Below are 21,190 nucleotides of genomic sequence, written 5' to 3'. Positions count from 1 at the left end.
GTAAACCATGCTCGAATCGGTTAATAGAGGCTTTCGGTGGCTTGAGAGGTTTGTGGAGTGAGTCCAAAATGCTTTTCGGGAGGTAAACCATGCTCTAATCGGTTAATAGAGGCGTCCGGTGGTACAGATGGGTTACATAGGGTTTTGCTGCACAATCAGGTGAAAACGAGCAAAACTGGGGTTTTGTGTTTAAACCGGTAAATGGTTGATATTGGTGGGTAAGCTTTGAATGAACAATGAACAATTTGTCATATGCGGAGAGTGGGAAGCAGGAGCGGTAAGCGGGTTTCATTGCACCACTTATGGGAGGCGAGTGGTATTGAGGGAGGGTCGCATGCTTCCACTAGTCATTTGACACGTAGCATCGAAACTGTTTGGGAAACTGCTCACATCGCACACTAAAGGTTGACCAAAAGGCCCGTGTGATATGGGCGATAACCATCGGATCTGAGGGATCTGATCGGATGGTGGTCGGGCTAATGACGTGACTGATAGATAATGGAGGGCGGGCTCGATATTAATTAAAGGAGTTAATCATATTGGGGCGATTTGATTGGTCACTGAGTTATTAGTTAATCCTGGTGACTAATTAATCCTCATTTAGTATGGCGGGGTTGCAGGTCCTTAATTAGCCACATATTGGTTAATTAATTCCATTTATTAATTTTGTTAAGGTTATTTTTAACCGTGAGACAGGATATGTAAATATTTGATATTTTTATAATAATATGGGCGCGGGTGTTTTGTTTTTGGGGAGTTGAATAAATAATAAGAATTAAAAGTTAATATGACCATGGAAGAGGAAAATGCGCTAAGTAAATGTTTCCAAAAATACATTCATCATCCAACATTATGACTTAGGCTAAAATGTGTTTGGGGGGTTTTATAAAGAACCATTTATTTTTCCTAAGTAAAAGAGTGATTTTACCTTAGGAAAAGGATTTGAAGGGGATGAATGAATTATGAAAGGGGGTGAATTTTGATGAAAGGGACTTAACTACTTTAGGGATTCCAAATTATTGCGCCGAGGTTCCGGTCCCTCCAAAAGTCGGAGAAAAGCTTTGAGCCCCTCTAACCTATTGTAGATACCTTTAGCACTTAAGGGAAATTAGTGAATTTCTCGGGAAAAATGAAGCAAGGAAGTTAATTAATTTGACTTTGTTTCCATGATGTGCTGTTTCCGATGTGAGTTGTGGTTTGTCCAAGTGATGAAAGAAAAAAATTTAAGCATTAAACTTAACCATTCACCACATATCTATTTTGCAACCATCATCTACTTACCCTACCTACTTTATCCTAGCATTTTCACTTCTTTATTAGGGTGGAGTTAGACTGGAAAACCCTTATCAAAATTTATTTTCTTTCACGATGAGGATCCTAACCAACCCTAACCTTATTACATCCAAGGGCTCAAATTAAATTGTTGAGCTCCTTTAATTTACTCTACCTATCTACTTATCTGCCAAGATTAGATAGTTTGGTCATATTTTTATTCTCTATCTCTAAAACATGAAATTGAAAATATGAACTAGTCAAGCTTATACTATTTGAATACTCATGGATTGTGGCATAAGTGACAAGCTACACACAAGCTTTATTACCCAAAAGTAAAGCAGTGGAATTTTGACTTGCACACTTTCATGGTCTTTTATTTTTGTTGGGGTTCATTTTCTTTCATTTTTTTGACCTTTTTCTTTATTCTTTTTTCCCTTTGATTTTTCTTTTAGGGCATACCCTCTTTCAGTTTTTTAATTTTTAGTTTTTCACAAATATGGAAAACATTTGCAACAAGCAAAGGTATGAACATATTTCAGAGTTATACCAAGTCAATCATGACATATGACACCTATTTGTATAGTGGCATAACAGAGGGGCACAGTTCACATCACATCTAATAAAAGCACTCATGAAGAAGTATGGAATCAAACACATAGTGACATCTCCATATCATCCTCAGACGAATGGTCAAGTTGAGAGAAAAAATAAGGTACTCGAGAATATCCTCACAAATACTGTAGTGAACCATCACCAAAACTGCGTTGAAAAACTTCCTGAATCACTTTGGGCGTATAGAACGACATGACAAAATACAACAATATTTTCACCATATGAGCTTGTCTATGAGAAATATCCTTTGTTTCTAGTGGAATTTGAAATTAAGACGCTTAGGACAGATCTTAAAATACTTTTGCATCTTTCGGTAGCCCAGAAACACTGATAGAACAACTAAATGAGTTAGCTGAAATTTGTTTGATAGTTGTACATAATACTTCTGTAATTCAACACCAGCAAACCAAATCACATGACAAATTCATTAAGAAAAAGGTGTTTCAAATAGGATATTGGGTGTTTCTCTATGACTCTCGTTTCAAGGAATTTAAGGGAAATCTCTGCTCTAAATGGATGGGACAGTATGAACTTGACACAATGTTCGATAATGGGACTGTTAGACTCATAAAATCGATGAGGAATGTATTCCTTTGACTAGAAATGGACACTTCCTTAGATTGTATCACTGTCTAGCTTCTAAGGACTGTTAGACTCGTAAAAATTGATGAGGAATGTACTCCTTTGATTTTAAATGGACACCGTCCATATTGTACCATTGCATGGTTGTGATTTTGCTTACAGGTAGAAAGACAGAAGTCAGAAGAGAAGTTCAGAGTGGACCATTTCGCAACACATCACAAAAGTTAAAGGCATTTAATGAAGTTGGTAAATAAATATGGGAAAACATTCATTCCGTGACTATTTCCCACACTCCACAACACATACAAGTTCAAAAAATCATTTACTATGTAAAATTGCCCATGTTGCCTATTAAATATTTTCTCTGTCATGTAATTAATGTCAAATTCGTATGTTAGGATACATATGCAATTAAAAGTCATTTGTAATGTTGGGAATGTTAGGCAAGTTAGGGCGCAAGAGTCTGTGAGGTAGTGAGGAGAAAATCATGGAGGAAAAATTGGTGGGTGCGTGAAAACCAGTTTTACAGAGTTTTACAGAAGTTTACTCCGCAACCCAGTGAAGCGTAAATAGCAGTAAGTCTTTTGTGTTTTACTTGGAGTAGCAGCCTCCAATTTAAAACGCCAATGTACTTTCCTATGTTTTATATTATAATCAAAAGTACGTTATGTTACGATGTGGTCTTAAGCCTTCTTAAGTAAATTTCTGCAACCCTCTTTTATTTTACTCTGTTTTGCCATGAATGAACGTTGTGTTTTAATTAAAAATCCTTGTGTGGTTGCAATATCCTCGCCGCAACCAAATATTTACCTTTCCGCAATTGAAGTTGACCTTGCTTACTTTGCCACAACTGATTTTTGAGCTCCTTTTCCCTCATAAAATTATTTTTCTAACATGGTATCGGAGCGGGTTAAACTCTGTTAGTGTAAACACAAGTGTTTTTTACTAACAGTTGAAAAAATTGTTTTGACGGTAGATTGTTTTCTCATTTGGAGCGAATTTACCAGTAGATAGAAATTTATTTTTTAACACTTAGAAATGGAAACATCAAGCACAAGCTTGACTAATCCTCAAATACCTCAATTTAATGGCAAAAATTATGATTATTGGGCCACTACAATAAAGGCCCTATTTTCGTCTCGAGACATTTGGGATTTGGTGGAGAATGGTTTTCAAGAACCAGCAGATGCAACAGCATACAATGCTTTGTCTCGAGTAGAAAGAGATTTGTTAAGGAACAACAAGAAGAAGGATTCAAAAGCCCTGTTCTATATTTTCCAAGCAGTTCATGAAAGTATTTTCCCAAGGGTTGCAGCAGCAACAAATTCCAAGCAAGCACGGGACACCCTCCAGAAATCCTACCAAGACATGTAAACAGTCAATACAACAAAACTGCAAATGTTGAGAAGAGATTTTGAAACACTTTGTATGAAATATTCAGATAATGTGGACTCGTTTTTTACACATGCAATTGGGTTAGTTACTCAAATCAGGTCTCATGGTGAGACACTTGAAGAAATAAGAATAGTTGAGAAAGTTTTGAGAAGTTTTCCAACAAGGTTTGAGGCCATTGTTGTGGCCATAGAAGAGACAAAGGATCTCTCACAGTTCTCAGTGGATGAGCTTCATGCATCACTGATTTGTCATGAACATAGACTGAATAGAGCAACAAGCTCCTTATTGGAGCATGCCTTCAAAACACAAGTATCATTTGGTCTAGGTCAAGGCAGAGGAAGATCATATGCTAGAGGAAGAGGAAGAAGCTCACAGAGAGGTAGAAGAATCAGCCCTTCAAGCTCAAGTGGAAGAGGCAGCAATCAAAATCCAAGTCATGGCCCAAGCCAGAATCAAGCACAAGGTCAGAGGTATGATAAATCTCAAGTTCAATGTCATTACTGCAAGAAGTATGGTCATTATGCAAATGAATGTAGAAAGAAGCAATATGACATTAGTAAAAAACCAAGTGTAAATTTCACAAAAGAAAATCAGAACCATGATAGCATGTTTTTAGCTTGTAATGTAGCACAAGTAAAACAAAGTGATATATGGTATCTAGATTCAGGGTGTCACAACCACATGTCAGAGAACATAGATTTTTTTTCCAATCTAGATGAAAGTGTGAAATTTGAAGTGACATTATGGACTGATATCAAAGTCTTTGTCATGGGAAAAGGAAGAGTTAATATCCTAACAAATAAGGGGGAGAGGAAGTACATATAAGATGTTTACTTTGTCCCCGATCTGAAGCATAACCCCCATAAGCATTGGATAACTCATGCAAAAGGGTTACCATGTCTTTTTCAAAAACGATGAGTGCACAATTTTGGATAGACCTCCAAGCAGACAACTGATTGCAAAGGTGAATATGACAAACAATCGAATGTTTCCCCTAAAGATAAGATTAGATTTGAAGGAAGAAGGTGCACAAGAACAACTATCAATGAACTCGCAAGAGGATGGAAGAAAAGAGGAAATTTTCACACAAGTGAACTATCAAGCAGAGGTCAAAGATGAAAACTGGTTATGGCATTTGAGATTTTGACATCTCAACTTTGGAGGTTTGAATTTGTTGCATAGGAAAGGCATGGTGAAGGGCTTGCGACTCATAGAAAAACCGGATAGCGTATGTGAAGGATGTATCTTGGGCAAGCAACATAGAGAGACATTTCCAGTAGAAAGTCAGTAAGGGCAAAGGCACCTTTGGAGATTGTCCACTCAAATTTATGTGGACCAATGCAAACACCATCAATTTGTGGCAACCGCTATGTATTCACATTCATAGATGACTACACAAGGAAGACATCGATCTATCTCGTAAAATAGAAAAGTGAAGTGTTTGAGCGCTTTCGCCAATACAATTCTCTTGTTGAGAAGCAAAGTAGACACTACATCAAAGTCCTCAGGACTGACAGAGGTGTTGAAAATATCTCAAATGAATTCCTTCGATTTTGTCGGGAGCATGGAATTCACAAGCAATTTACAACATGATATACACCTCAGCAAAATGGTGTGGCAGAAAGGAAGAATAGGACCATTATGGAAATGGAAAGGAGTATGTTGAAGGCAAAGAATCTGCCAAATGATTATTGGGATGAAGCTGTCGCATGTGCAGCATATATCTTGAATAGATGTCCAACCAAAAGCATCCAGAAAACAGTTCCTGAAGAGGCATGGAGTGGAAGAAAGCATAGCGTCACTCACATGAGAGTTTTTGGATGTGTGGCGTATGCACATGTCCGGGATGAGCTGAGGAAGAAGTTGGACAGGGAGAGAAATGTATATTTGTTGGATAAAGTGATGAATCCAAAGCATACAACCTCTACAATCCATTAACCAAGAAGGTAATAATTAGCAGAGATGTGCAGTTCATAGAAGAAGAAGCATGGGATGGAAGTTTAGAGAAGATAGTCAATGTCAAACCATGTATACCACATGAGGACAAAGAGGAATTGACAGCAACAAGTAATTCCTCAACAGTAACTCTCCCTACTCCTATTCAAGTGCAACAAAGTAGGCAGCAAGGAACACCATCAACAAATAATAGGACAACGTCACGTAGTCAAGCAAGTGCCTCTCCAAGCATGCTGCAAAGCGCAACACCATATCAAGCCCATATTCAACAAGCATAACAAGACCAAGATTCAGAAATTTAAATGAGATCTATGAGCAAGATGAGGTTGATAGCAGCGCTGGTCTGAATTCATTATTTTCTTTTTTTTGTCATGTAGATGACCCAATTCACTTTGAAGATGCATTCAAAGATTAAAAATGGGTTGCAGCAATGGAGGAAGAAATGGAAGAAATATAAAAGAATGACACATGGGAGTTAGTGGACTTTCCGCAAGAAAAACAAGTCATTGGAGTGAAGTGGGTCTATAAGACCAGAGCAATGTCGACGGTAAGATTGAAGGACACAAAGCAAGGCTAGTTGTTAAAGGATACAAGCATCAACATGGAAGAGATTATGAGTAAATGTTAGCACCATTCGCGAGGATGGAGATAACGCGTATAGTTGTGGTGATTACCGCACAACATAAATGGAAAGTGTATCAAATGGATGTAAAATAATCGTTCTTGAATGGAGTGCTGAAAGAGGAAGTGTATGTTGCGCAACCACCTGGTTATGAGGTAGAAGGCCAAGAAGACAAAGTGTATCGGTTGAGGAAAGCTCTTTATGGGTTGAGGCAAGCACCGCATGCATGGTACAACAGGATAGATGCCCACTTGTTGGAAAATGGTTTTGAAAAATGTGATGGTGAGCCTACTCTCTACATCAAAGAGAACGATGGTAAGATTCTCATCGTTGTCTTATATGTAGATGATTTAAATTTTACAGGTAGTGATGATTTTCTCATCGCTGATTTCAAACAAGTCATGAAGAATGAATTTCAAATGATTGACTTGGGGTTGCTAAGATATTTTTTAGGAATAGAAGGAAAGAAAATAGAAAATGGCATTTTTATTTGTCACACAAAGTATGTGGTAGACATTTTGGAGAGGTTTAAGATGCAAAACGGAAAGGTCGCACCAACTCCAACTGTCATGGGTTTGAATTTGAGCAAAGAATATTATAGCAACAATGTCAATCTGGCATTATACCTCATGTATTTGACCGCCACTAGGCCGGATATAATGTATGCAGTGAACCTAGTGTCGAGGTTCATGGAGACACCCAAGGAGACACATTGGCAAGAAACGAAAAGAATTCTAAGGTATGTCAATGGGACAAAACAATATGGCATTTTGTACACCACAACACATGATTTTAGGCTGGTTGGTTACACCGACAATGATTGAGCAGGAAGTTTTGATGACAGAAAGAGCATGTTGGGTTATGTTTTTCATTTGGGTTCCAGAGCCGTTTCATGGGCTTCCAATAAGTAGTCAATAGTTTCATTGTCAAGAGTAGAAGTTGAATATGCTGCAATAGCAGCAGCGTGTCAGGCAGTTTGGATCAGACGGATGTTGAGGGATCTTCACCACAACCAAGATGGAGCAACAACTATTTTATGCGATAACACATCCGCAATTGCATTGTCAAAGAGTTCGGTCTTTCACAAGAGGACCAAGCATATTGATGATAAATATCGTTTTATCAGAGATTTGACTAACAATGATGAAATTGTGTTGTAGCACTGTAGGTCACAGGAACAGTTTGCTGATATTTTCACAAATCCATTGACACGAGAAATTTTTGTTTATCTCAGAGACAGTTTGGGAATTGTCAATGGCAGTAGTTGCGATTAAGGGGGAGTGTTGGAAATAATAATCCCAACCACTGCCTTAACACACTGACAAACACCATGCTTGTGAATTGTCAATGGCAGTAGTTGTGATTAAGGGGGAGTGTTGGAAATAATAATCCCAACCACTACCTTAACACACTGACAAACACCATGCTTGCCCAGTCAACCTCTGCACGGTTGTGATTAGTTTTCAGGCAGAAAGACAGAAGTCAGACCAGAATTTTAGAGCGGACCATTCCGCAACACATCCCAGAAGTTAAAGGAATTCAATGAAGTTGGTAAATAAATATGGGCAAACATTCACTCCGCGACTGTTGCCCACACTCCACAACACCTACAAGTTTAGAAAATCATTTACTATGTAAAATCGCCCATGTTGCGTATTAAATACTTTTACTGTCATGTAATTAATGTCAAATTCATATGTTAAGGTAAATATGTAAGTAAAAGTCATTTGTAATGTTGGGCATGTTGGGTAAGTTAGGCAGCGAGACTCTATGAGGTAGTGAGGAGAAAATCGTGGTGGAAATACTGGTGGGTGCGTGAAAAACAATATTATGGAGTTTTATAGGAGTTTTGCAGAAGTCCACAACCCAGTGAAGCGTAAATCATAGTATGTCTTTTGTGTTTTACTTGGAGTAAAACCAATTTTATTTTATAGAGTTTTACAGAAGTTTACTCCGCAACCTAGTGAAGCCTAAATCGCAGTATGTCTTTCGTGTTTTACTTGGAGTAGCATCCTCCAATTTATCTCATCAATGTATTTTCCTATGTTTTATATTATAATCAAAAGTAAATTTCTTAAATGTCTTAACCCTTCACAAGTAAACTTCCACAACCCTCTTTTATTTGACTATGTTTTGTTGTGAATGAACTCTGTGTTTTAATTAAAAGTACCTGTGTGGTTGTTATAGCCTCACCGGAATCAAAGAGTTACCTTTCCGCAACTGAAGTTGACCTTGCTTACTCTATCACAACCAATTTCTGAGCTCCTTTACCCTTGTCAAAATATTTTCCTAACAATTGTGGTCGAGGACAAGCTTTCTTAGTTTGGTTAAGTTCATGCTTTCATTGGAAAATTTCTCTTCATGCTGCTTTCTGTAACAATAAGTGATTAAAAAATTCCTAGGTTACCCAGCTCATGTGGTAATTCTCCAAATAAAACACCATTTTTTTGGAAAATTAAGGTTTTTAATTCTCTAAAAATTTTAAAAATCTGAGCATGGGACGTTTAATTTGAACTCTTCAATAGGGAGGTGGTGGCATTGAATGCATATTGGTGATATCATCAACTACATTCATAGTTGGAGCATATAAAATTCAGAGCATTGGAGCATGTGGAAGTCGAGCTTGAGCTTGAACCTGGGCAAGGTAGAATACATATTGTCCGATGAGCCTCGGTCCAAATGAAATGTGTGTAACGTACAGAGTGACTGATAAGACTTGGTCTAGATGGAACATGATTGTGGGATATTAATAATGTTTTGGAAAAAATAAAACATAAAAAATATGCTCTATAAATGTCAAGACACCTCACCAGAAACGACGACGCAATATTTTTAAACATGTTTGAAGAGTTAAGTGCCCCCATGATAGGAATTTTGCCCCTGAAATTCCAACACCATTGTGAAGCACAATAAATATCTATCTGTTTGTAATTCCACCCAAACTTGATACCATTGAAATGTTAAAATGGAGAGAAAATAGAAAGTGAGAAGGTTGATTTAAACATTTCCCTACAAACCAACCTGTATAACACTTTCTCGCTTTCATTAAATTGGAGAAAATACAAATAATGAGTGTCTATTCCCTTTACTAATGCGAACTGTCTACCCTTTTATATATATATATATATATATAATAGTGACAACACTTATTATTACTTAATTTGGTTAAGGAGAATCTAATTATTCATTTGAGGCAATGGAATGGGAATCTTTTATAACAAGGAATGGAAAGTGCCACAGTGAGGATTTATGCAAAATCTACATTTCGATTGCCTAGGTGGATGAAGCTAATTTTTAATTACATGATGTAGCTTTAGGTTAAAAAAACACACACAAACAAATAAAAATTTTATTTACTTCTCACATATATATCTAACTGAGTTAATTCTCACATATATATCTAACTGAGTTAATTCATTACATTTTATAGTGGAGAAATAAATGTTGGCATTTATCTAGAAGGGAAATTTATTTATCATTATTATTAGGAATTAATAATGAGAATTGCATTTTTTATTTAATTATTCGAATTTTTAAAATTAAAATAATTAATTAATTTTTTATGATATTTTTATTTATATAGTATTTTTTTAATATATTTTTAAAATTTTGTAAATAAAAAAAAGTAATAATCGCATTAATATTAAAAACACATAAAATTATTTTATTTTATTTTTTTATTTTCACGTTTGGTTCATGGATACCCATGGTCACTGGGTAGCCTCTACGTCCATGGGACAACACTAGGGTGGATCCCGCCCGAAGGGGATCACACCCGTCGGCCTATTTACTGACCTGACCTCAAGAGCTTTCGGGAATTGACCCTGTGACCTTTGGATTGGTGAGGCACTGATTTGACCGATTGAGCTAACTCTTGGGGCTTTTTTTGGAGGGTGCAACAGTAGGATTTCCCGGGAGGTCACCCATCTCAGTACTACTCTAGCCAAAGCGCGCTTAATTGCGGAGTTCTGATGGGATCCGGTGCATTAATGCTGGTATCATCGCACCTCATAAGATTAATTTTAATATTATATAATATTTATTTTTAATTAATACACATTTTAATTTGCTTTCAATGTAATTTATTATTTAACCTATTATCTAATTTGTAAATGTTATATACAAATAAATATAGCTTTCCTTTTATAATAGTGGGGAAACCTACCATAACTTAGTTGTTAAACTAATTCTTATTTAAGGAAAATCACACAATCACACCCCAGTCATTGTCCGATGGTCCTTAAGGAAAATGCTTTCACTCTTATCAAATGCGCTATAAGATTTGGGTGGTTAACATGTTTCCTTACCAACCAGAAAATATTTTTAAAGCATATAAATATAGTTTTACTATTCAAACAAATAATATAATAATAAATATTTTAAATAAGACATTATTAACAAATTAATAATCTCATTAATATTAGAAATATGTAATATTTAATTATTAAAAAAACAGATACAAAACTTAATAATAAACTTATTCCTAGGGGCATAGAGCAATGATGACAGGGTTTTCTATTAAGTTACTCTCTTGTGTAAATGTCAATGGTTTTAAAGTCTAGGGGCAAAAAATCTAACCATTCTAAGAGTTAATGTGGCCCTAAGTGCGATTTTGATGGCTTAGATGCCCTTGAGTCACCCTTACCCAAACCATAGTTTATATATGTGAGTCATCTCAAAACTCACATTATCTAGTAAACAAAAAAATCAAATAAACTTTTTAAATGAGACATAATTAAGCAATTGATAATGATAAAAAATTAATAATCTCATTATAATATTTAATTTTAATATAATAAATTTTAATATTAATTTTAAATCATACAAATTTTAATGTAATTTATTATTTAACCTAGAATCTAACTTATTTTGTAATATTTTATTTTTTTCATTTTAAATAAATTTAATTTTAATATAATAAATTTTTATTTTATTTTAAATCATACCAATTTTAATTTAATTAAAATAAATTTAATGCAAATTTATTTTAATGTGAATATTTTGAATTATCATATATAACAAATTTAAAGTGGAGCTTTCAGAATATTAGTAATATTTTTCTAATATTTTTCTTTCTCTAAATAGTAATAATTTTTTCACTATATTTACACTGCATCCATCGTAAACGAAAATATATTTCATAATTAATTGTTTTTTAGAATTATTAAAACTTAATATCGATGGAGATAATCCCATTTTAGTTAATTGACTATCTTTTTAAATTATTGAAATCAAATATTAATCTTCAAATAAACCGTTATCAACTTAATAAAATGCAGCATTATTGACTTAAAACAAAACACAGCAACAATTTTATAATAAATTCTGATGCCTAGACCTTGTTATCCACTACGCGTATAATATAATGCTACTTGCAACTAGAATGGGTTTGCTGCATAAAGCTACTTGCATGTGGACACTAATAAATAAAATGGGTTTGCTGTATAAAGCTACTGGCTACCTGCATGTGCACTATAATAAGTAAAATGGGTTTGCTGTATAATGCCATTTGCCACTTGCATGTGCACATTAATAAATAAATATACTTTAAAAATCTTTGTAACAAATAAACCTACTTTAAAAATCATTTTGGCATTTTGTATTGCGTTTTAATTATATCAGTTCTTGGAGTGGGCAGAAATGTAAAGCACGCCAAAAAAAAAGGGAAACGTGTTAGTTGACGAATATTTTGACTTTAGTGGCTCATTCCATCTATCAGTAAACGGTCTCGTCTATCAGTATACGGTCTCGTCTATAGAGCTCTCGTAATTATTTGGATCGTCAAAAGTGGTCTGAAATTTGACAAAAATAAATAGATTTAGTACTATCAAAAACTTTACAACATTTAAAATTATGAAATTTGAAAATTATGAAGTTTGACAATTTTTATTTGGATTGATAAAAATCTATATGAAATTTTTTCAAAATATAACTAAAATTTCCATAACTTAAAAAAAAAACCAATCTCATTAAACTATAGCAAAAATAATTATTAAAAATACCTTTTAAACGCATCACGAAAGCAAACCATATAAAAATTTTGAACTTCAAATTCCATTAGTGACCGAGACTGATCGTGCTTACATAAATGCCACTGTATTTAATCAAATGTTATAACATCATATGAATAGGAAATAAATAAACGAATTTTTAAAAAAATTCATATGTAAAGCTTACCAATATTTCAATAATAAATTCAGATGCGAAAAAGAGAATACAATAATTATATATGTATGCGGAAAATAGAAAATAGTTCCTTGTAGGTTTGGTATTTGTAGCTGCGGTAACAATAATACAACAATTATATATATAGAAAATAGTTTGGTGTAGATATGGTATATGTACCTGTTGTAATAATAATAATAATAATATTTTTAATAATGGATATTTATTTTTACTTTACCATGTATATTATTAATTTGTAAATAGACTTCGTTATAATATGCTGAGTTAATACTATGGTTTATCATATCACTACATGTTCAAAAAACATAACTTATTTCACAATCAAAATTTTTCATAACAATATGCCAAGATTCTAAATCATGAATATTCACCCCCATTTTTCCATTGACATTATTAACTTGTGAATAAGCTTCATTATAACAGTATGGGTTAATACCATGGTTTATCAATACCACATGTCAAAAAATATTTCACGATCAAAATATTTTTCATCAATATGATAAGAACCATGGATATTCACCCTCACTTTACCATGGATATTATTAACTTGTAAATAGCCTTTGTTACAATACCATGGCTTCTCAATACCACATGCCCGAAAACCATAACTTATTTCACAATAAAAATATTTTATTTTATTTTAATTTTATAACTTTTTTTTAGTTGAAGCTAAAAGGAAAAATGTTATAGTTACTTTATAGATATATCTAAATCCTCTATCCTCAGGAATATTAAAAATATTCCCATAGAAATTAAATTAAGGTTTTAATAAAATTGAAAGTGAGAATACTTTCATATTTAAAGATGTGGAATTTATATAGCATAAATAATATTAGTAACCAACATAGATCCATCCTAACTATGGATCCAAGTGATGAAAATTGAGATAGTGAGAAAGCTAGAGAGAGAGAGAGAGAGAGAGAGAGAGAGAGAGAGTTAGACTGGGAGAGGGAGGAAAGAACAAAGGAGAAATGGATAGAGATTGAGGGGGAAGAGAGAGAGAGGGAGACACAAAGATGGAGGAGAGAGAGAGATAGAGTGATGGGGGAGAGACAGAGGGAGGTGGGAGAGAAAGGGAGAGAGAGGAATCACGAGAGAGAAGGAGATAGAGATGGAGTTGCAAGGGAAGAGAGGAATCAAGAGAGAGAAGGAGATAGAGATGGAGTTGCAAGGGTGAGAGCTAAGGAAGAATAAAGATGAGTGAGAAAGGTTGAGAAAGTGAGGGTGTGACAAGGGAGCAATGGAGAGATAGTGAGGGAGAGAGGAGAGTGGGGGGAAGAGAGAGGAGTAGAGAGGAAAAAGGAGGGAGAGAAATAGATATGAAAAGAGAATGTATATATTTCTGAGTGAGATAAAAAAGACCAAATAAAAAAGAAAATCATTATTTATACATCCACCAGCCAAAGAATCAATAGTAATCTCTGAAAACTCCTATCGAGAGCCTCCTATCGGCCGGCTTCGTGATTAATACTCTAACGCACTCATATAAAATTTTGAGGATGAATGGGAAAACATGGTAACGCCGTAGGCCCTCAAATTAAACACTGATAATACTATTAGAACGATTGCTGACCCATAGTATTTCACTTCACTAACCTTGTTGAAAAGGTTCACTCGATCTATATTGCTTTTCACAGTAACAACATTACATTACATGTTGTTCTTCTGGTAGACTTCACCCAACTATTGAAGCTTTTGAATGAAATCATGGACATAACTCTACTTATTGGCCGCTATAATCTCACAGGCCTTGGCCGCATTGGATCTCCATTTCTCCCCCTCAGCTCTAGACATTGCAATTGCTAGTGTTTTAGATATCTTTTCTCTTAGAAAAGAGCCATCGTCTCCCATTTTGATATCGATCCCCGCCTTTAATTCCCCGGATATTAGCTGAGCATTCAAGCCATGGTCATATTGAAGGGGCAGAAAGATGAGGGGTATTTCGAAGCTCAGTGACTCCATGACGGAGCCCCGTCAGGCTTTAAAATTGATGCCCGTTTGCCTGTTTTTTCCGGTTTTAGCCGTAAAATACAATTGATTTCTAAATAAACACGTCATTGTTGACTGGTTAATTATTTAGAAAACCATCAAAATAACGGGGCAGATAAAAAAATAGAAAGTTTTAAATTTTATGTATATATTTTATATATTGATTTAAGTCAGTCTAGCACTGGGAATCACATTTAATGCCATTAGCACTGGGAATCACATTAATGCCATATTTCAAAATCTCTATGGATTGGTGGCTTTTTTAATACATGTTTTTGGAATTTTGAATGAAATTTATTGTCCGAAACCTCTTTGGAGTGTTGTGTTGATCGCTCCTCTCGCTGTGATGTTTTGCATATCCTACTACAATTTTTGCATGCATTGTTTTATTCGGGTGGAAACACTATGCTGGATCTTGGGGTTTCCTTCACGAACAACTCGGTTTCTGTTAATAGTTATTGCAATCAGTGCATTGTTTTCATGTTGTTACCATTGGGAGAACTTGAGGACTCTTCACAACCAATACACGGACAATAGTTTTTCTGATCCATCTGTTACCCTGGATCAAGATTTCCCATTGCATGTAAACTTCTTCGTCATCGAAGGACGCTCTTAAGCAGGTAATGATTCTATTTCCTTTTATTGGCTACCAATTAGAACTCTATATAACATGTCTATAAAAGAAAATTTAAATGCCCTTTTTTTAATCACAAGGGCGAACTCTGCTAGTTTAGATGACCAGAGACAACATACCAAACTTTATTGCATGTCCCTCTCCCAATGGGTTTTCTCCATCACCCCAAACAAACTAGATCAAGGTCAACACACAAATTCTTATGCATTTTCGGTACTATTTTATATTCAATTCAGTCCAAGGTAGGTGTTGTTTTGCACAATTGATTCTGAATTCAAAAGATGTAGGTTATAATTACCTATATTTACCACATTTTCACTCGAGTTTCCCTTTTCCCTAGATTTATGGAACACGGTGATGAATATTTTTAAAATTGGGGTTTCCTATTATTTTGTTATAAGTTACTTTTTTATGGGAACTTGAAGCGACGATTTTATTGATTTAGAATTGGATTGGAAATTGTTTTTAGGAAAATAGAACTAATCCACATCATGTTTAGCTCTACTTTATCATTTCTGTAAGAATTCAAAATAGTTTTCCTCTCACACATTAATATTGATATGTCCCTGCTAGATGAATTTACAACAAATATTCCTCAATGTTTATTTCTTAGATGCAGAAGTAAAAATTAGCATAATTGGTGTAGATTAATAGGGGAATTTAGCGAGAAATCACTTTGAGTAAATAAAAATAAAATCTCCAAATCTTGGTTCTATCTAGAGAAAAAACCTTATTCAATGTCCATTGTATCAGTGTCGCCAAATAAATTTAACTCGCAAGAAATCTAGGTTGTTCCGACTAGTCCAAGAAACCAGGCGTTCTTATCCAAATCATGATTGTTTTGGGGAGTTCTTAATCCAAGTGCCTAATACGTCCAATCTGGCATAAAATGGCATAACGTGGAGAAGACACAGTAATTCATAGTTCTTTTTTAATTATCAATCTTAAATATTAAGGGAAGCGGTAGCTAAAATAGTGTGAAATCTGGGCTATTTGTTCGAAAGCTACAAGGATAATTGTAGTTCATGATGGATGCTAGCCAACATACCCGCTAAGCTCGTGAAACCAACCTGCATCTTGTTTCCAGATTACTTTTCGTCTCTGATTGTTGTTTTGGAAAAATATTATGCAGGGTAAAAGTAAATATTAAAAGTCACATGAAGGGTGGTTTAAAAGTAAAACCGTCACAAAAAAATTCTTTGATGGGTAGGGGGACCCGTCAAATTTAACCCCTGGAAGGACGTCAGATACATCCATGGTTCCGGTGAAAGAACAACCGAGTGAGAAGATGAAAACGCAGGTTCTGGGTTGTTCTATTGGACGCGTTTCAAACATTGCGTTGACCAAGGTTAATCATAGTGAAAACTAACGCTTAACAATTTGTTGGAAATAATAATCCCAACCACCGCAATAAGTAGCCTGACAACAGCCATACTTGTCAGATGTATTTTTGCAGGTTGCATCTTTGTTTGAAAATTGAAGCATTGAAGCCAGACATGAACCATTCTGAAACATAGAAAGGAATTTAAAGCGGTCAATGTACTTTGGTAAATAGATATGGACAAGCATTCATTCAGAGACTATAACCCACACTCTAGAAACAGCTCCCTGATTCTGATCACACTCAACAACAACATCATATTAATTTCTCTCTATCATGAATTAAATGAAAAATTCCATGTTGAGTTATATGTGAATGTAAAAGTCATTTTGTAACATGTGAGAGAGTAAAAAAAAAAGAGCGCAAGTATCTGTGGCGAAAATGTTGGAGCAAATTTTGGTGGGTGTGTGAAACAACAGGTACTCTGTTTTACTGTGTTATTCCATGTATGTTTAAATCACTGTAAAACTTTTATTTTACTTGGTGAATCAGTCGCGGTCTCATGTAAATGTATTTTCATGTTTAACAAATGAATACTAACTTTTAGTTTGTTGCTCCAAACCTATCTTGTTATTTTTGCTGTTAGTATTCATTAAGTCTATGGAATAGTTCCGATGTGCGCGAAGATAGGTGCGTGAAATTAGCTTCGAGAAAGTCAAAATACCTCTGCCCTTCCGTGAAAATTAAATTTCCCAAATATTTTTAACATGGTATCAGAGTGAGTTAAATATTGTTAGTGTAAAAACAAGTGTTTTTACTAAAAGTGAAATTGTTTGGAGTGCAGATTGTTTTTTAGCATATTTACCAGCATGTAGAAAGTTTTTTTTACGCTCAGAAATGGAAACATCAAGCACAAGCTTGACTAATCCTCAAATACCTCAGTTTAATGGAAAAAATTATGATTATTGGGCTATTATAATGAAGGCCATGTTTTCTTCTCAAGACATTTGGGATTTGGTGGAGAATGGTTTTCAAGAACCAGCAGATGCAGTAGCATATAATGCCTTATCTCAGCAAGAAAAAGATGTGTTAAGGGACAACAAGAAGAAGGATTCAAAAGACCTATTTTATATTTTCCAAGCGGTTCATGAAAGTATTTTCCCAAGGGTTGAAGCATCAACGAAGTCGAAGCAATCATGGGACACCCTCCATACAACCTGCCAAGCCATGCCAAAAGTCAAGACAACAAAGTTGTAAATGTTGAGGAGAGATTTTGAAACACTTTATATGAAAGAGTCTGAGAATATAGACTCATTTTTTACACATGTAAGTGGGTTGGTTACTCAAATCAGTTCTCATGGTGAGACACTTTAGGAAAGAAGAATAGTTGAGAAATATTTGAGAAGTTTACAAGTAAGGTTTAAGGCCACTGTTGTGGCCATAGAAGAGACAAGGGATCTCTCACAGTTCTTAGTGGATGAGCTTAATGCACCACTGGTTTCTCATGAACATAGATTGGATAGAGCAACAAGTTTCTCATTGGAGCATGCCTTCAAGACACAAGTATCATTTGGTCAAGGTCAAAGCAAAGGAAGATCATATGCTAGAGGAAGAGGAAGAAGCCCACACAAAGGTGGAAGAAGTAGCTCTTCAAGCTTAAATGGAAGAGGCGGCAATCAAAATCCAAGTCAAGGCCCAAGCCAAAATCAAGCACAAAGTCAAAGGTATGATAAATCTCAAGTTCAATGTCATTACTGTAAAAGGTATGGTCATTATCCAAATGAGTGTAGAAAGAAGCAATATGAAATTAGTAACAAACCAAGTGTAAATTTCACCAGAGAAAATCAGAACCATGATAGCATGTTTTTATCTTGTAATGTAGCACAAGAAGAACAGAGTGATATATATTATCTAGATTCACGATGTAGCAACCACATGTGAGGAAACATAGAAATGTTTTCTGATCTAGATAAAAGTGTGAAATCTGAAGTGACATTAGGGACTGACAGCAATGTCTTTGTCATGGGAAAATGAAGAGTTAATATCCTAACAAATAAGGAGGAGAATAAATACATCTATTATTTTTACTTTCTCCCCGGTTTGAAACATAATCTCATGAGCGTTGGACAGCTCATGCAGAAAGGCTACAATGTCTTCTTCAAAAATGATGTTTGCACAATTTTGGATAGGCCTCCAAGAAGACAACTGATTGCAAAGTTTCAAATGACAAAGAATGTAATGTTTCCCCTAAAAATAATATCAGATTTGTAGAAATAAGGTGCACAAGCACAACTATCTATGAACTCACAAGAAGATGGAAGAAAAAAGGCAGTTGTCACACAAGTAAACTTTCAAGCAGAGGTAAAAGATGAAAACTAGTTATGGCACTTGAGATTTGGACATCTCAACTTTGGAGGTTTGAATTTGCTGCATAGGAAAGACATGGTGAAGGGTTTACCACTCATAGAAAAACCAGACAGTATATGTGAAGGATGTATCTTGGGCAAGAAACATAGAGAGACATTTCCAGCAGGAAAGTCAGTGAGGACAAAGGCATCTTTGGAGATTGTCCACTCAGATTTATGTGGACCAATGCAGATACCATCAATTGGTGGAAATCACTATGTACTGACCTTCATAGATGACTACACAAGGAAGACATGGGTCTTTCTCCTAAAACAAAAAAGTGAAGTGTTTGAGCGCTTTCGCCAATACAAGGCTCTTGTTGAAAAGAAAAGTTGATACTACATCAAAGTCCTTAGGACTAATAGAGGTGGAGAATACATCTCGAATGACTTCCTTCGATATTGCAGGGTGCATGGAATTCACAAGCAATTACAACAAGATATATACCACAGCAAAATAGTGTGGCAGAAAGGAAGAATAGGACCATTATGGAGATGGCAAGGAGTATGTTGAAGGCAAAGCATTTGCCAAATGACTATTGGGCTGAAGTTGTCATTTGTGTAGCATATATCTTGAATAGATGTCCAACCAAAAGTGTCCAGAACATTGTTCCTGAAGAGGCATGGAGTGGAAGAAAACAAAATGTCACTCACATGAGAGTTTTTGGATGTGTAGCTTATGCACATGTCCTAGATGAGTTGAGAAAGAAGTTGGACAGCAAGGGGGAGAAATGCATATTTTTTGGATACAGTGACGAATCCAAGGCATACAAACTCTACAATCCATTAACCAAGAAAGTCATAATCAACAGAGTTGTGCAGTTCATAGAAGAGGAAGCATGGGATGGAAGTTTAGAAAATACAGTCAATGTCAAAGCATGCATACCAGATGAGGACAAAGAGGAATTAATAGCAGCAATTAATTCCTCAATAGTGACTCCCTCTACTCCTATTCAAGCGCAGCAAAGCAGGCAGCAAGTGACGCCATCGACAAATAATAGGACAGTTTCATGCAGCCAAGAAAGTGCTTCTCCAAGCACACTCTGAAGTGTGACACCAAGTGACATGTCAAGCCCATCTTCAACAAGCACAAGAAGACCAAAATTCAGAAATTTAAATGAAATTTATGAGCAAGATGAAGTTGATAGTAGCGTAGGTCTGAATTTCTTGTTTTCATTATTTTTTCATGTAGATGACGCAATCTACTTTGAAGATGTAGTCAAAGAAGAAAAATAGGTTGCGACAGTGGAGGAAGAAATAGAAGCAATAGAAAGGAATGGCACATGGGAGTTAGTGAGCCTTCCAAAAGGAAAACATGTCATTGGAGTGAAGTGGGTCTATAAGACCAAAAGCAACATTGAGGGAAAGATTGAAAGGCACAAAGCAAGGCTAGTTGTCAAAGGATACAAGCAACAACATGGAAGGGATTTTGCGGAAACGTTTGCACCAGTCGCGAGGATGGAGACAGTGCACACAGTTGTGGCGATTGTCGCGCAACATAAGTGGTCAGTGTATCAGATGGACGCAAAGTCAACATTTTTGAATGGAATGCTGAAAAAGGAAGTGTATGTCGTGCAACCGCCTGGGTATGAGATTGAAGGCCAAGAAGACAATGTATATCGGTCGAAGAAAGCTATTTATGCGTACAACGGGATAGATGCTTACTTGTTGGACAATGGTTTCAACAAATTTGACGATGAGCCTACTCTCTACATCAAAGAGAGTGAAGGTAAAATTCTCATTGTTGTCTTATATGTAGATGATTTGATTTTTACAGGCAGTGATGATTTTCTCATCACTGATTTCAAACAAACCATGAAGAGTGAATTTGAAATGACTGACTCGGGATTGTTAATATATTTTTTGGGCATTGAAGTGAAACAAACAGAAAATGGCATTTTTATCTCTCAAGCAAAGTATGTGGCAGAAATTTTGGAGAGGTTTAAAAATCAAAACAGCAAGTCCGCACCAACTCCAACTATCATAGGGTTGAAGTTGAGCAAAGAAGATTGCAGAAACAATTTCAATCCAACATTATACAAAGGCATGATAGACAACTTGATGTATTTGACCACCACTAGGCTGGATATAATGTATGCAGTAAGTTTGGTGTCAAGGTTCATGGAGACACCCAAGGAGACACATTGGCAAGCAGCAAAAAGGATTTTGAGGTATGTCAATGGGACAAAATAGTGTGGCGTTTTGTACATAGC

At 35.4% G+C, this 21,190-nt stretch overlaps 1 pseudogene; it reads right to left on the bottom strand.

The window, feature by feature from the left end:
• Positions 1 to 10,332: 10,332 nt before the first annotated feature.
• Positions 10,333 to 10,451, bottom strand: LOC149213087 (5S ribosomal RNA; annotated as a pseudogene).
• Positions 10,452 to 21,190: the final 10,739 nt, after the last annotated feature.

This window comes from Pinus tabuliformis, chromosome 1_1, assembly GCF_031772625.1.
Source record: "Pinus tabuliformis cultivar Carrire ecotype Pingquan chromosome 1_1, CPIR1, whole genome shotgun sequence".
In the NCBI taxonomy this organism is placed as follows: Eukaryota; Viridiplantae; Streptophyta; class Pinopsida; order Pinales; family Pinaceae; genus Pinus; species Pinus tabuliformis.
The sequence above is the reverse complement of the archived record's forward strand: the minus strand, read 5'-3'. Positions and strand labels throughout refer to the sequence as shown.